A 16206-nucleotide genomic window follows, 5' to 3' on the forward strand; every position below is an offset into this window, starting at 1 on the left:
TGTGTGTGTGAGAGTGAAAATATATGTATGTGAGAGTGAAAGTATATGTGTGTGAAAGAAGAATGTATGTGTGTGAGAATGAAAATATATGTATGTGAGAGTGAAAATATATGTGTGTGAGAGTGAAAATATATGTATGTGTGAGAGTGAAAATATATGTGTGTGAGAGTGAAAATATATGTATGTGATAGTGAAAATATATGTGTGTGAGAGTGAAAATATATGTGTGTGTGAGAGTGAAAATATATGTGTGTGAGAGTGAAAATATATGTGTGTGAGAATGAAAATATATGTATGTGATAGTGAAAATATATGTATGTGATAGTGAAAATATATGTGTGTGAGAGTGAAAATATATGTGTGTGAGAGTGAAAATATATGTGTGTGAGAGTGAAAATATATGTGTGTGAGAGTGAAAATATATGTGTGTGAGAGTGAAAATATATGTGTGTGAGAGTGAAAATATATGTGTGTGAGAGTGAAAATATATGTGTGTGAGAGTGAAAATATATGTGTGTGAGAGTGAAAATATATGTGTGTGAGAGTGAAAATATATGTATGTGAGAGTGAAAATATATGTGTGTGAGAGTGAAAATATATGTGTGTGAGAGTGAAAATATATGTGTGTGAGAGTGAAAATATATGTGTGTGAGAGTGAAAATATATGTGTGTGAGAATGAAAATATATGTATGTGATAGTAAAAATATATGTATGTGAGAGTGAAAATATATGTATGTGATAGTAAAAATATATGTATGTGATAGTGAAAATATATGTATGTGAGAGTGAAAATATATGTGTGTGAGAGTGAAAATATATGTATGTGAGAGTGAAAATATATGTGTGTGAGAATGAAAATATATGTATGTGAGAGTGAAAATATATGTGTGTGAGAATGAAAATATATGTATGTGAGAGTGAAAATATATGTGTGTGAGAGTGAAAATATATGTGTGTGAGAGTGAAAATATATGTGTGTGAGAATGAAAATATATGTATGTGATAGTAAAAATATATGTATGTGATAGTGAAAATATATGTATGTGAGAGTGAAAATATATGTATGTGATAGTAAAAATATATGTATGTGATAGTAAAAATATATGTATGTGAGAGTGAAAATATATGTATGTGATAGTAAAAATATATGTATGTGAGAGTGAAAATATATGTGTGTGAGAGTGAAAATATATGTATGTGAGAGTGAAAATATATGTATGTGAGAGTGAAAATATATGTATGTGAGAGTGAAAATATATGTGTGTGAGAGTGAAAATATATGTATGTGAGAGTGAAAATATATGTGTGTGAGAATGAAAATATATGTATGTGAGAGTGAAAATATATGTGTGTGAGAGTGAAAATATATGTGTGTGAGAGTGAAAATATATGTGTGTGAGAATGAAAATATATGTATGTGAGAGTGAAAATATATGTGTGTGAGAGTGAAAATATATGTATGTGAGAGTGAAAATATATGTGTGTGAGAATGAAAATATATGTATGTGAGAGTGAAAATATATGTGTGTGAGAGTGAAAATATATGTATGTGAGAGTGAAAATATATGTATGTGAGAGTGAAAATATATGTATGTGAGAGTGAAAATATATGTGTGTGAGAATGAAAATATATGTATGTGAGAGTGAAAATATATGTGTGTGAGAGTGAAAATATATGTGTGTGAGAGTGAAAATATATGTGTGTGAGAGTGAAAATATATGTATGTGAGAGTGAAAATATATGTGTGTGAGAGTGAAAATATATGTATGTGAGAGTGAAAATATATGTGTGTGAGAATGAAAATATATGTATGTGAGAGTGAAAATATATGTGTGTGAGAGTGAAAATATATGTGTGTGAGAGTGAAAATATATGTGTGTGAGAATGAAAATATATGTATGTGATAGTAAAAATATATGTATGTGATAGTGAAAATATATGTGTGTGAGAGTGAAAATATATGTGTGTGAAAGAAGAATGTATGTGTGTGAGAGTCAAAGAATAAATTTTGGCTTGTACGGCCCCTCATACTTAAGTGTGTGTATCATATACGACTGTGTGCGCTGTCTGATTGATGTAAATGTGCTGCCGTTGAGCGCATGATTGTGCATGATCGTGCTGTGCGTATGTGTTGAAATAAAGGTTGTTGTTTGTGGATGAGTGTGGAAGCAGGTGATCGAAGCAGTGAAAGAAATAAAGAAAGAAACCAAGGACAGGGGTGAGCAGCATGAAAACCCGGAAACATTCCAATTAGGTCACTGACGGAGAGTGACGGTGTAAATTCTGCTTTTTGATGATGAGTGCCATCTAAAATTTCCTCAGAAGTCAATGTGCCATATAATTGCATTAGCAATAAATATAATAACCCTCTATATCAACAGTTACACACTATATAGAACAACTGTCAGGGTTTCTGGGTCGTTGACCCAGTATTTTCAGTTCATGTTCACTGTTTATCCTCTGTACGTTCCACTTCCTGTTGTGTGTTACGTAACTCTGTGTGCATTATGTTCTAGTTCTTATTCCATGCATCGTTAGTTCAATTGTGTTCAGCTGCTCACTCACCTGTCACCTATCAGTCATTGATCAGCCAGTGTATTTAAGTCCTCAGTTCTCTCCTGGTCAGCGTCGCGTCATTAATGTTGTAACTGCTGTCTATGCCCCATGTTTGCCTCCCAAGTTCAGATCAGTCAGCCGTTCATTCAGTTATTCAGTCAGTCAGCCATCTCCTGTTTTCGTCATTCGTCCCTCACAATAAACACCCTGCATCTTCACCATGAGTCCTGCGTTTGAGTCCTTTTCTCCACATCCACTCAGCAACCCCTGACAACAACTTTATAGAATTGTATTTGTTTGCAGATGTTGGCAGCTATCAGCGAACAGTTATCAGCTATTTTGAAACAAATTTTTTATCCATAACAAGAACTCCATAACAGCAAATGGTCTGTACAACAGAAAATGCATGTCTTGTTGGTATATGTATAATTTCTATACATTTTACATCAGATAAAAACTTTGGTTGTAAGATTCAGATAATTATTTATTAAAAGTGAGACATTTTAAATGAGAATAAGAAAGAAAAGTATTTCTTTGTGCCCCCCTCTCCCTGTTAATGCCCTACCTGCCCCCCTGGCAACACTTTGCTAGACCCGCCCCTGCACAGTTACCAGCTGTCAGCTGCTTAGAAAAGGATCCTGGTGTTATTTGTCTCTCAGAAACAGTTCATAACTTCAACTCATCCATGTCACCTAAAAGGTAAACCTGTTTCTCCATCACCTGTTCAGCTCTGATGATCCAGTAAGGACATCTCCTGGTTTCATCTTCACGTTTCCCTCTCACCACATATCCAAACCCACATCATGACCAGCAGCTTTACAGCTGTGGCTCCAGCAAACATCAGCTGATACTAGAAATTAATATTAAATAAATTCTAACAACAGCTGATCAAGCTTAAACGTGCTGCTGTTGTTTAGCGCGACATCCGCTGGTTTCCTCTTTCTGGCGCAAAGTGAGCGATAAACAAACAAGAGAGACGATCAGCTGATCATTGATCAGTTTCATGATTGAAGTAGAAACAGGAGAGGCAGGGGAGAGAATGAGAGAATAAGAGGCAGCTGTGCAGCAAAGACACAGAATAACTCCAGCTTTGTGTCTTTTTCATTGTAGCTGAATTACGGGACAAACTGTGTTTCTTTTCACCTCAACAAGAAACGAATAACATTGTCTCTGAATACAGAACGATTCCGTCTTTTTACGGACGGTTGGCAACTCTACTACCTAACCTTATGAATAAAATAAAATTCACTATCAGTAACATCATAGCACCACCCAGCTGTAGAAACTCCGTCATGCTAGCTAGCACGCAGTACGAGTTATTGTAACTGACTGTAAAAAGTCAGCACAACGAAAATAAACCACCTAAACTTGGTTTATATCTGACCCAGATAGACTGCAGGTCATAACTTCTTACCTGAAGTTCAGTTCACCTGACACTCGGACCGGCGGCCGCCTCGGGTCTCTCCTCCTCCTGTCTCCCCTTTCCCTCATCTACTCTGTGGAAACTCCGCCATAGCCACCGCCAGAGTTATTTTTACACATCTGCCAGCACCTGGCCAATCCACCAGCTTTCATTGTTTATACCGTTATTTACAAAAAAGAAAAAGAAAAAAAAAATCATCGGCCCATAAAAACGAAAAATCACCATCGGCCATTGGGCACATACCCAGTATGGACGATGGCCAGTCCAGCTATAGTCATGCAATCAGTTAACCCTTCGCGCGCCAGCTGTGGCACGCGTGCCCAGGGTGGCCAACCCCTGATCTACACCAATTGCAGCCTTGCATCAAAACTGGACAATCGGTTGTCGTTTGACTCCAGTATGTCGGCAATATCTTTGCCGGCTGGCTGCCGGGCGACATCTTTTCGACGACGGCGTCTCAGATTTGGCCGGGGAAGATGCACTCTGGGCCTTCTTCATTACAAGATCCTGGAAGCACCGATCGATGTAATCTTGGAGATCGCGATCGCGATTGGAGATGCGATCGCTCCTGCTGATTTCTGCACCATTTGGATGCTTTTCATGTGTTTAGGCTCAAACTGGTTTGAGTTTTGAAGGTGCACGGTGATGTGAAATAATAACTCCCCTCAAATGTCTTAAACCAAAAGTAACAAGCCTGTTTTTGGAAATGTAAGGAGTAGAAAGTTAAGATATTTGTGTTAAAATGTAGGGAGTAAAAAAAACAAGCTGCCAAAGTACAGGTACCTGAAAATTCTACTTAAGTACAGTAACAAAGTATTTGTACCTCGTTACTTCCCACCTCTGCCTCAATGTGATCATTCATCCTAATGCACATGAAGACTATTGAGTCAGGCATGTTAATGTGAGCTGGTTCTCTGCTCCGTGGCTGCTGGGTGACCCCTCATCTGTGGCTCTCCTTAGCTCTTCCCAAGAGGGTGACACGGTTGCTCCTCCGGTGGTCCTCCTTGTGTCACAGGCTGGGTCTCTGACCCAGCGCTCTGAGCCTCTCTTTTGTATTGGTTTCATTTTTGATATGTTATTAGTTTTTGTGTCAGTTCCTATCTGTCTTTAGTTTGGGTTGTTATTGTTTATTGTTCCTTGGTTTTCTATGTTTTGGGGTTTTGGTATTTATCATGGGCAGCACGGTGGCACGGTGGTTAGCACTGTTGCCACACAGCAAGAAGGTCCTGAGTTCAATTCCACCATCAGGCCGGGGTCTTTCTGTGTGGAGTTTGCATGTTCTCCCCGTGTTTGCGTGGGTTCCCTCCGGGTACTCCGGCTTCCTCCCACCGTCCAAAGACATGCAGTTTGTGGGGATAGGTTAATTGGATAATCCAAATTGCCACTAGGTGTGAATCTGTGAGTGAATGTGAGTGTGAATGGTTGTCTGTCCCTGTGTGTTGGCCCTGCGACAGACTGGCGACCTGTCCAGGGTGTACCCCGCCTCTCGCCCTATGACAGCTGGGATTGGCTCCAGCGCCCCCCGCGACCCTGAAAAGGATAAGCGGTAGCGAATGGATGGATGGATGGATGGTATTTATCATTATGTATTTAGGTCTGTTAAGTTTGTGTTGCCATGCTTAGTTTTAGTGTTCCTGTTTGTTACGTCCCCACTTAAAAGCTAGGCGATGAGGGTGGGGGACAGTAACAGTTAGATCCAGGTGGAATGAAAGAACGCCAGGCAGAGGTATTTAACATAAAATAGATCTTTATTGTAGGCAAACACCTCAATAATCATATAAATGGCAACAACAAAAGGAGACAGCACCGCTGCTTTAATGAGAAATCAGGGAGGTCAACCCAAAGTGGTAATGACCACTTCAACAAAGAAAGCAACAATAAGGCTTCAACAGAAAGAGACAGCAACGATGCTAGCAAACAATATCCAGGCAGGCCACACAAACTAATGAAGGCTGCCGTCACTCATGGGCAATCACTACTCACAAAGAGCCACACACCAGAAGGCTGGTCACACACAGCAGGCTGTTCCACACCTAGGCCAGTAGCACACTCTGACCAGCACAGAGGAAATCCACCAGAAACCTCTCCCTCCTCCACCACACTGCTCTTCTCCAGCTTATATCACCCCTGAGGGTAATTGGTTGTAACGAGAGCAGATGAACAGCAGGTGTGACCTAAAGGAGAAGGCAGGGGCAGAGAGAGACAAGGGGAGGGGCCAGAACGAAGGAGGAGAGGGAGAAGAAAACACCACGCCCACACAAGGGCAGTATCAGGAGGTCCAGCTAGGGCCGTAACACTGTTTTATTTTGACAGTGTCTTGTGTTCCTTGTTCATTATAGTTAGCTTTCCTTTCTTGGTCCTGTCATTAGGGTTATGTCTGTCAGCTGTTCCCCCATGTGCCTCCACTTCCACTGATCACCTCATGTGGGTATTTAAGCCTTCTGTTTTCTGCTTGTCATTGTCGGTTCGTCTGTTTATTTGACCTCAGTCACAGTCATGGTTTTCGTCTGTTATTCTACGGTAGTCTTAGTCATAGTCTTTGCCTGTTATTTTCCACCACAGTTATAGTTATAGTTTTTTGGTCTCAGTCCCTCTTAGTGTTTTTGTTTCTTAGTGTTTTTGTCAGTTTGCTTTGGTTTCCTGTGCCGTCATTAATAAAGGATCACTTTTCTGTTACAACTTACAACTCCTCGTCCATCATCTGCTTTTGGGTCCTGCTTCCTCACACATCGGCGCACCCCGCCGTGACAGAACGAACCGACCAGTCATGGACCCAGCGGATTCAGCTCTCACCGAGTGTCTGGAGGAGACGGCTCGGATCCAAGCGATCCTCGACCGCATCTTTACAGCGCCCGATTTGAAGAGCAAGCTTGTGATGGTTAACGTTGCTGAAGCTATTATGGAGAGGGATCCCCGCCTCCTTCAGCTCCCGGGCTCACCTGCTATCCGGTTGTTCAGTCTGACGTCACTAGCCGTGTCTGGGTCTAAACTCCGCTGCAGGTCCATATATCAAACGATCACTGTGGCATTACTGAGAGTTGAAAAACTGTCTAAAGTCTTTCATCTTTAATAAAATGATCAGCGTTCTGCTCTACCAGGTGTAACAATTGAGTTTAACATCCAGGCATCCATGAAAACGGAATTTATGACATTTAACGGAGTTAGAAGTTAGCAGGGAGTTAGCTCGCTAGCTTCTATCTAAATACAATATAGCATGTCATGACTGCGGGGTTTTGGAAACAAATTAAAACGTACAGCTCTGTTATCACTTCCAGCATAAATGAAGACAGAAAACTAAACAGCAGTAACGTTTGTAGGGTTACTGAAGTTGGGCTAGCTGGTATATAATGATGTGCTGCGTGACCGCTAGCGACACAGCTACGTTAGCATAATATAAACAAGCTAACTTTTTTTCCCACTCGATAAAAGTTACCGTGAGTGTTCTCGGTGGTCAGGAACAAATGTAATCGCATGGCAGGATGCTGTAAAAGGACCAAACTTCAGCCAGGAGAACAACTGAGATAATCCATCCACAATACGAGGTTAGTCATTCATATACTGCTGCATGGGCTGGGCTGTAGTTACATCCTAAGGTTTTAAAAACTGAGCTTAAATAAATGATTAGCGGTAATAAAAGCCGAGGGAGGTCAACAGTGATCACTGACTGTTTTAGGAGCTTTTTGAGATCAAATAGAAGAAAATACATTCCGGAGCACGAGCCCTCTTTCCGGGGTACTCGACTGGCTCTCGGGGGACCTCGGAGTTACCAGGGAATTCCACCTATTGCACAGCCGTCTTCCACTCTCAAGAAAAAGCGGCGTGCGCGCCATCGACGCTCCACACCACGAACACAAGTGAGTGACTATATCTTGCCTCCTCATGTTTTTTCTCCGGAGATTATTGGAACGGACACTGCCTTTCCGGGTCATGAGCCCGGCTATGATGAGACTGTTTTCACTGGAAATGCTAGCCATCAGGCTCAGCTAAGCTGCTGTGGGACTGCTATCCAGGCCGGTTTGGAGCCGGAGACGGAGGTGCAGCTTGTGCAGCCTATTTCAGTGTCAGCTGGAGGGCCCGGGGAGCCCGTCCGGCCTCACGTCTCGTTTGCTGGAGGTTCGGGAGAACCCAGCCAGCTTCATGTTTCGTCTGCTGGAGGTTCGGGAGAACCCAGCCAGCTTCATGTTTCGTCTGCTGGAGGTTCGGGAGAACCCAGCCAGCTTCATGTTTCGTCTGCTGGAGGTTCGGGTGAACCCAGCCAGCTTCATGTTTCATCAGCTGGAGGGCCAGAAGAGCCCGTCCAGCCTCACGCCTCGTCAGCTGAAGGGCCCGAGGAGCCTGTCCAGCCTCACGCCTCGTCAGCTGGAGGGCCCGAGGAGCCCGTTCAGCCTCATGCCTCGTCAGCTGGAGGGCCCGAGGAGCCCGTTCAGCCTCATGCCTCGTCAGCTGGAGGGCCCGAGGAGCCCGTTCAGCCTCATGCCTCGTCAGATGGAGGGCCCGAGGAGCCCGTTCAGTCTCACGCCACGTCAGCTGGAGGGCCCGAGGAGCCCGTTCAGCCTCATGCCACGTCAGCTGGAGGGCCTGAGGAGCCCGTCCAGTTTCACACCTCGCCCAAGGAGCCCGTCTGGCCACCTGCTGCTTCACCACCTGTGGCTGCAGTGCCACCACCTGCTGCGCTACCGCTTGCTGCTTCTGCGCCTCAGCCTGAGGACGACGCCTCGCCTGGTTCTGCCACACCTCAGTCTGAGAACTCATACAAACTCATTTCACCCACTATAGACTGTGTGTTGCTGCAACTTACACAGCCTCCTGCCATGTCAGCTGGGGGGCCCGAGGACCCCGTCCAGCCACCACCTGCGGCTTCCTCACTGTCACCTGGTTCTGCTTCTGCTTCGCCTGTTCCAGCTTCAGCCTCAGCTTCTGTTTCGCCTGGTCCAGCCTCGGCCTCAGCTTCTGCTTCGTCTGGTCCAGTTTCAGCCTGTGCTTTGCCTGGTTCAGTTCCGGCCTCAGCTCCTGCTTCGCCTGGTTCAGCCACAGCCTCGGCTTCTGCTTCTGTTTTGCCTGGTCCAGCCTCAGCCTCGGCTTCTGCCTCTGTTTTGCCTGGTCCAGTTTCAGCCTCAGCTCCTGCTTCGCCGTCGCCTGGTCCAGTCTCAGCCTCAGCTCTTGCTTCTGTTTCGCCTGGTCCAGCTTCAGCCTCAGCTTCTGCTTCGCCTGGTTCAGCCTCAGCCTCAGCTTGTGCTTCTGTTTCGCCTGGTCCAGCTTCAGCCTCAGCTTCTGCTTCGCCTGGTCCAGCTACAACCTGTGCTTCGCCTGGTTCAGCCTCAGCCTCGGCTTCTGCTTCTGTTTCGCCTGGTCCAGCTTCAGCCTGTGCTTCGCCTGGTTCAGCCTCAGCCTCGGCTTCTGCTTCTGTTTCGCATGGTCCGGCCTCAGCCTCGGCTTCTGCTTCTGTTTCGCCTGGTCCGGCCTCAGCCTCGGCTTCTGCTTCTGTTTCGCATGGTCCAGCTTCAGCCTATGCTTCTGCTTCGCCGTCGTCTGGTTCAGCTTCAGCCTCGGCTTCTGCTTCTGTTTCGCATGGTCCAGTTTCAGCCTCAGCTCCTGCTTCGCCGTCGTCTGGTTCAGCTTCAGCCTCGGCTTCTGCTTCGCCTGGTCCAGCTTCAGCCTCAGCTTCTGCTTCGCCTGGTTCAGCTTCAGCCTCGGCTTCTGCTTCGCCTGGTCCAGCTTCAGCCTGTGCTTCGCCTGGTCCAGCTTCAGCCTCAGCTTCTGTTTCGCCTGGTCCAGCCTCTGCTTCGGCCTCGCCTGGTCCAGCCTCTGCCTCTGCCTCGCCTGATACAACCTCTGCTACTGTCTCGCCTGGTCCAGCCTCTGTTTCTGCTTCGCCTGGTCCACCTTCAGCCTCAGCTTCTGCTTCGCCTGGTCCAGCTTAAGCCTGTGCTTCGCCTGGTCCAGCTTAAGCCTGTGCTTCGCCTGGTCCAGCTTCAGCCTCAGCTTCTGCTTCGCCTGGTCCAGCTTCAGCCTCAGCTTCTGCTTCGCCTGGTCCAGCTTAAGCCTCAGCTTCTGCTTCGCCTGGTCCAGCCTCAGTTTCTGCTTCGCCTGGTCCAGCTTCAGCCTCAGCTTCTGCTTCGCCTGGTCCAGCTTCAGCCTTAGCTTCTGCTTCGCCTGGTCCAGCTTAAGCCTGTGCTTCGCCTGGTCCAGCTTCAGCCTCTGTTTCTGCTTCGCCTGGTCCAGCTTCAGCCTCAGCTTCTGCTTCGCCTGGTCCAGCTTAAGCCTGTGCTTCGCCTGGTCCAGCTTCAGCCTCAGCTTCTGTTTCGCCTGGTCCAGCCTCGGCTTCAGCCTCGCCTGGTCCAGTCTCTGCTGCTGCCTCGCCTGGTCCAGCCTCTGCTGCTGCCTCGCCTGTTCCGGCCTCTGCTTCTGCCTCGCCTGGTCCGGCCTCTGCTTCTGCCTCGCCTGGTCCTGCTCCTGCTTCGCTGTCACCTGGTCCAGCCTCGGCTTCTGCTTCTGGTTCGTCTGGTCCGGCTTCAGCCTGTGTTTCGCCTGGTCCGGCTTTGGCCTCGACTCCTGTTTCGCTGTCGTCAGTTCCAGCCTCGGCTTTTGTTCCTGCTTTGCCTCCGCCTGGTCCAGCTTCGGCCTCAATTTCTGTGTCGGCCTCGCCTGGTTCTGCGGTTGTGTTGCTGTCGCCCAAGCCTCGTTTTGCCCCTCGGGATCGCCGGCCGCTTTCCGGGCCGTTTGTTGGACATCATTGCCGTCGGGGTCGGCCCCCTGAATCTTTGGCCTGTGACCTGCTGTGCTCTCGACCTCCGGGTCGGCCCCCTGAGCTCATGGGCTATGGACTGCTGGACCGTTGGCCTCCTGGTCGGCCTCCCGAACTTTTGTACTCCATTTTGCTTTTCTGTCGACCTCTGGGGCGGCCGCCTGAACTGCTTCGCCATTTGCTCCTGCTCTGCCGGGTTCCTGGTCGCCCTCCTGAAGCTGGGTCTCAGACTCTTGTGTCCTTGTTGTGTTTGCTCTGTATGTTTTTGCTGCTTTGTTTTTTGTGGTTTTGTTTCTGGCCCTCCTTCCTGGTCCCCCTCCGCCCGCCCTGGGTGGGTGGTTGTGGTTTTGTTTTTGTGTTTGCTCTGTGTGTTTTCGCTGCTTTGTTTTTTGTGGTTTTGTTTCTGCTCCATGCCCTATGGCTCCCCACACCCTCTAGCAGATCATTACATGGAGAAACCTTTTGAATACAAGCGTGCTGATCCACACAAACTACAGCTTTTTTGGCTGTGTTAAGATTCAATATTGAGGAAGGGTACAAGAGGTGATCGAAGAATAACCACACCGATTCGGCCGGGTGAAGTCAAACGATGATTTTAATGAACACACGTGTGGGAAGACAACTCTGTACGCAGACAGGAAGTAGTCTTCGACTTAATCAAAGCATGAACAGATATTTTATAGCATCAGGGTTTATTTACTGACGCCCCTTCATGCGTCACCGGTACATTTTATACATAGATCAGATCAACATCATCATGACTTTTCACCTAGAAAATCATCTTCTATTTTCATGGCTTGGTACTTTCCGTTCTTATCTTAAAATGAATTGTTCCTCTTTCTTGCCGAGACAACAAGGACGGTTCCTCTAAATAAATTTAACTCTATGTGTGTGTGTCACGACCTCACATGCTCTTTGTGTCACCTCTTCACCTACTGTCTGTGTCTCGTCCTCAAATGCTCTTTCTCAATTCACCTGTTGCACTTCTGACCTTTTACCAGACCAGAAGCTCACTGAGACTATGTGTATGTCTTCTACTAAATAAATGTTTTAACCAAGAACCTCTACTAAAACCTTAATATAAAATGATCTGCTATATAAGTGTTTTGTAAGCATGTATTGCAATTCCTTCTATGGCTCCAAGTCACTTGCACAATAGATTGTCCGAACATCGCGCCGAACAAAGCTTCCGACCCCCAATTAATTGACCGAGCTCCAACTCTTTAATAAGCACAGATATGCATTGTGTATAAAATAGTCATAACTGCTTAAGGCCTTCTTAAAGCTATCTGTTACATTGTTAAAGCCTCGTCTTAGCCTGCGGCTCAAAATAACTATCTGCTTTCACTTCTGCATACAACTTCCTGTCAGCCTGCAACTCAGTCTTTCTGAAAGAGACACTGTTTAACCCCTGAATGCAATATAAACTCCAGATTTTATTATTAATGCAATGGTAATGATGACAATTATTTAACAATAGCAGTAAAATAATTTCCCTGCTCCACAGCTGCTACCTCAAAGCACATTGTCCGCTGTTGGTCCTAAGTGCTGCACAAAAGCGTTCAATATTTAGTCTTTACTGTTAGCTAGATTATTGCTGCGGTGTTGTGTTTATTATGTTGCTCTCTTTTTGCTTGTTTCTCTGTTTTTTTTCTCTCAACAGGTGATTTTTCTTCTTCTTTCCTTTATGTGTCTTCTCTCACTGCCCCTCTTCCCCTTTGTTTTTCTTTCCCTTCCTCTCTTTCTCTCTCCTTTCCTATCCCCCAGATATGTCTGTCTCGTCTGTAATAACTTAAATTAAAATAAATAAACAAATAATAATAACAAAGGTCAATCAAATGGACCAATAAGGCAAGGCCGTGATGACCCTATACTGTGTTCTCTGCATCTGTTCCATTTTTTGCGCTAATCATCACCTGCATTTATGTATATATCTACCTGCCTAGCACTTTTGATTAGAATTTTTATGTGTATTTAAGTGTTTGTTTTACAGTATGTTTGCACTAAGTACCGAAGCAATGTTGTAAACCTTCTCAACATTTGGCAATAAAACCCTTTCTGATTCTGATCTACTTGGTAAAGTAAATCTGTTGGGCATCTTTTTTGGCCGTCAGACAACAATTCTGGCAGCTGAAGAACCAAACAGGCAAAAAACCAAAAAACATGGGCGCTAGTTCACATCTGAGGTTTCATAGAACTCGCAGAGCTGACTTTGACAAGATCCAAAGATCGACTTAACCCTATAAAGCCTTTTGTATCATATTTGATACAAGAGTTTCTGAGATCTCTATCTCATCAACATCATCGATACCTGCCATAATTTCAAAATGTTATGGACATGCATGCATATGTGCAGAGTCGGCCCAAGCACAGGAATGCAGCTTAGTTTATGCTCGTTATTTAACAGGCACTCTAGTTGACATGGTCCCAAACGGTAAGAAAATAACTTTATTTATATTATATTATTATATTTATGAATTTCTTAAATAGCAATTTCTTTAATAGTTTAGATGTCACAGTTAATGCATTCATTATTATGTGAAGATGCCCCCTGTTCTGTTATTCTTTTGTAAACCGGGAAAGTCTTGTCAATAATACGTGTTGAAGAAAACAAAAGGATCATTTGTGCTCATTTGTTTTCAGAAGATGAGATAGAAGAAGAATGGGACAGTCAGCACAAGCAAATCCGCATGTTTTTGGTCGTTCCATGTTTTCTGTATTTGGTCCTGTTTCATTCAGAAGCAGCTATGTTTTCTTTTTAAGTGGTTATCAGAGTGATCCCAGACCTGTCCCTGGTTTCAGGCTCAACGGTGTTTGAGATCCTTTTGCTCACCTCTAGAGGGCTATCAACCTCCATATATGGCCTCAGAGATGCATGGATCCAGAGCTGGCCCTTCATAGTGGACTATATTAATGCGGCTTAGTTTATGAATTCATTAATATACGTGCGTTTTAGTTGATATGGTCACAAATAGTAAACAACATATTTATAAATGTCATGAAGCAAATAGCAGTGTGGTTTAGATGTCAAGCACACACATCCATACATATGCAATAATACTAAGTGCAATAATCCTTTCTGTCATCGTTGTATTTTTACTCAGTTGTATATAGTATTTGTATTTGTATTCTATTTTTATCTTATTGTATATTTATTTTATTTTATTCTACTGTATATAGTATTTTATTTTATTCTATTCTGTACAGTTGTGTACTGTATTTATTCTTATTGTATTCTAATTTTTGCCTCATAACTTTTGCACTGTCCACTTCCTGCTGTGACAAAACAAATTTCCCACGTGTGGGACTAATAAAGGTTATCTTATCTTATCTTATCTTATCTTATCTTATGTACTGGGTGATACAGATTCATTTATACCTTCAACATATAACCTTTTCCCTTCTCGTATTGTATTAATTCTAACAGATAAACACAAGGAACTGATGATTTTATGGTGAAAACAAATTCCACTTATTTAAGTCAGCTATAGGAAAAGTCTCCGTGTGATTCTGGACAAAGATCAGAATATCGTTACTGTCATTGTAAAAGTACAACAAAATAAGGTGCAGTCCCTGCAGTGTCAAAAAGAAAAAGGTTAAATATAATAACAAGAATAATTTAAAAAATGAGCTTGAACAGTCAGTGTAATAAACAAGTAAAGCCTTATTGCATGAAATAATAAATGCTGGTGATCCTTCACATTATCAACTGAAATGTTCACTTTTAAAAGCATTACATTAAATAAAATCCAACACATATTAAGCCAAGAGTTCAGTTTGTTGAGGTCTTTCTATGAGTCTGTATATTTTGAGCTTCTGTTCTCTAAAGAAAATCGTAGACTTGCGTGAGTAATGCCTAAAATATAAAATATTTTAGGCATTAAAATTTTTACATTTACATGTTTTAGTCGGCGTTCAAATTGATGATGTTTGCTTTGTAAAACAATCATTTTGGATAAAACAGCTGCCAGCTGCATCAGTCAAACAGTGGAACTAGCTGTCTCCTATTTTATAGTTGACAGACATTTAGCGAGCCAGTATCTTTAAAGTTAATTGGCACTAATGATAAATACGGTTGTTTTTGTAGCTGCTGAACAACAGCAGTGGAGACCAGTGTTAACCAGCAAACTCTGAGTGCAGCTAAATGATGAACTTTATTTATTTATCAATCTAAGCTTACATTTTAAAATAGCCACAATGTTTTTATTATAGTGTTGGAAAAAGTTCTGTTCTGTCTATACAGAAATGTCACAGTTACAGTTAGGTTTGGGATCTAAAATGCTTACCATTATAATTATTAGTAATTATAATTATCATTTATAATAAAAATTATTAATCACCTTAAAATACTACTATTTTATTATTAATTTCTACTGCAGTTTCTATTGCTGCTTGGTAATTTGTCTGAAGATAACACCTTTAAAACTTAAAATTAAGAGTTTTATGTTTAAGGGATTAAAAAGGAAAAACTGCATATAAATAAACTGATGATAAGGATGATGGACCAAGTGAAAGGAAGCGCACCCATGGGAGAAAAAGAGAAAGAGAGTAGAGAAAGGTCAGAAATGAGGATAAACAGGAGAAAGAGGGTGAGAAAGAAAATGTGTAAAAATGTGAGGGATGGTGTGTGTGTGTGTGTGTGTGTGTGTGTGTGTGTGTGTGTGTGTGTGTGGGTGTGTGTGTGTGTGTGAGGGTGTGTGTGCGTGTGTGTGTGTGTGTGTGTGTGTGTGTGTGTGTGTGTGTGAGGGTGTGTGTGTGTGCGTGCGGGTGTGGGTGTGTGTGAGGGTGTGTGTGTGTGTGTGGGTGTGTGTGTGGGTGTGTGTGAGTGGGAGAGAGTGATTTGTTTTCAGTGAAAGGTGAGGCCACTTAGCCGAGGCGTAGAGCTACAGCGGAATCTATTACCATGTGTCAAAGGAAACACGAGAAGGGCATGACCTGATTCTGTGTGTGATTGGTGTGTGAGCGAGAGATGAACGAAGGCAGAAAATAAGAACATGGGTGTACTGAATATGACCGTGTGTGTGTGATTAAAAGGACAGAGGCTGTTTGCACGCATTTCCAGAATCTATTCTTAATATTCTTATGTATTTGGATCTAATGCTGCATAGCCTGTAGGAAAAAGCAGTGTATGTGATTCTAATGACTTAACATGTATTTGTCACAGTTAGCAGGCGCTGACTGTGAGGAGTGAGGATGAGACGGAGACAAAGACATCACTGAAACACATGAAGGGCGAGAGAGACTTAAACATGGGGGGAATCTAATATACAATGAACTATAACTGGGCAACCTAGGAGCTTAAGATAACGAAATGAACTTAAACATAAACCATCAAAATATGTGAAAACTCAAAACTGTGGGTCAAACGAGCCAGGATCGTGACAGTACTGGGTCCAATAGCATTCACAGTGTGTTCAGAGATACTTGGGTCTGTGTGACGAGCCCTGACTTTTACATAAAGGCAACCAGAGAAGCCCCTC

This window comes from Aulonocara sp. 'chitande type north' Nkhata Bay, linkage group LG23 (assembly GCF_057382095.1).
Source record: "Aulonocara sp. 'chitande type north' Nkhata Bay isolate Kocher_YH1m ecotype deep benthic linkage group LG23, A_spYH_male_GT1.1, whole genome shotgun sequence".
Taxonomy (NCBI): domain Eukaryota; kingdom Metazoa; phylum Chordata; class Actinopteri; order Cichliformes; family Cichlidae; genus Aulonocara; species Aulonocara sp. 'chitande type north' Nkhata Bay.